The 1,670-nt window shown below is 35.9% G+C and overlaps 1 pseudogene; it reads right to left on the reverse strand.

Annotated features, from left to right (window-relative positions):
- Positions 1–250: 250 nt before the first annotated feature.
- LOC122572286 overlaps positions 251–1,670 on the reverse strand; it is a 3,993-nt pseudogene continuing 2,573 nt past the window's right edge.

Below are 1,670 nucleotides of genomic sequence, written 5' to 3' on the forward strand. Positions count from 1 at the left end.
ATAATTTCAAAACGATTGAAATTAAATTAAAAAATTCGATCATTCACAGTAAATGGAATCGTAAATAACGACAAATAACTCTAAGTATTCAATAATTAAGTACTATTTTATATTAGATAATGTCGGATATATATTTGTAAAAGGATTTATTGCAAAAAAGAGGTATTTATTTTACACGACTGTCTTACATGTAAATACATATGCTTATGCTTGGTTCCTACTGAACATTTTCATGAATATTTTCATAGATTCAACATTCTGAATGTCCTTGTGAATCTCCTTCTTGATTGTACCTGTAGCCCATATCTATACGTATATTCTCACCATTAATCAATGGATTTTCGATGCATGCTTGAATCAAATGAGCGACTTCCTCGCAGGTTCCGTAGCGTTTTAGTGTGAGTTTCATTGCGATTCACCGCTTCCTTTCCTCTTCTTTTTGTAGAGCTAAATGTGAGCAAGGATTTCAGTGATTCTACATTATTTACGGACAGATATTTAAACGATAACAGTTTATTAATGAAGAAGAACTTCGACGAAATTATTATAGAATAACTTATTTATGACGTGCATCCTCGAATTGAAATAAATCAAAAAATCGCGATATGAATTTTATGAATGGTTTATTAAAAGCCATTACTTTCTTCTTAGAGCCGCCGCTTAGAAACAGGACATACAATATCAATCACACACAATAGGACAGCACAGAAACTGTAACAACACCGAATGTACAGTACGTAACGAACATTAACCAAAATAACACCAAAACCTTTGGTAGGCGAAGCTACGCGCAAGTAACCAACCAATCAGCACCCATAGACAATCAAAATCATAGCAGTAGCAACAACGACGCTACAGAAATCAAGGAACTGCTCAAGCAATCCATCAAAAACACCGAAATGCTAACAAAAATGATAAGCGAGCAAAATGCAGTTCTCAGACAGCAAACACAACAGATCACAGTCATGCTTCAATTACTTACAAACATGCTAAGCAAAAAATAAAAACGGACACGTTAAAAATGGCGGCCTGGAACTCAAACGACCTACACCATAGGGCCCTAGAAACTAAAACATTCCTGTACAACAACAATATCGACATACTACTTGTTTCAGAAACACATTTCACTCTAAAAAGTTACATGAAAATACCGTACTACACCATCTACGACACCAAACACCCCTCAGGTAAAGCACATGGAGGAACTGCAGTAATAATAAAAAGTGACATCAAATATCACCTACATAGTCAAACAAACCAAGAACACCTACAAGCAACCACTGTCACAATACAAACCAATGACAATTACTTTCAGATATCAGCAGTATATGCACCACCGAGACACAAAATGACGCTTAAAAAATGGGAAGAGTACTTCCAATCCTTAGGCGACAAATATATCGCAGCAGGAGACTTTAATGCGAAGCACACGCTATGGGGTTCGAGAATTAATACACCGAGAGGCAAAACGCTAGAAAAATATATTAGAAATAGCAACCTCAACGTGCTATCTACAGGAAGACCAACGTACTGGCCGACAGATCTCAATAAAACACCTGACCTGTTGGATTTTGCAATAACAAAAGGATTAAGTGTAAGTAAATTAAAAATAACAACCAGCCTTGAGCTTAACTCCGACCACACACCAATTATATTAGAATATACAGGCA

The sequence above is a fragment of the Bombus pyrosoma genome, linkage group LG11, assembly GCF_014825855.1.
Source record: "Bombus pyrosoma isolate SC7728 linkage group LG11, ASM1482585v1, whole genome shotgun sequence".
NCBI lineage: Eukaryota > Metazoa > Arthropoda > Insecta > Hymenoptera > Apidae > Bombus > Bombus pyrosoma.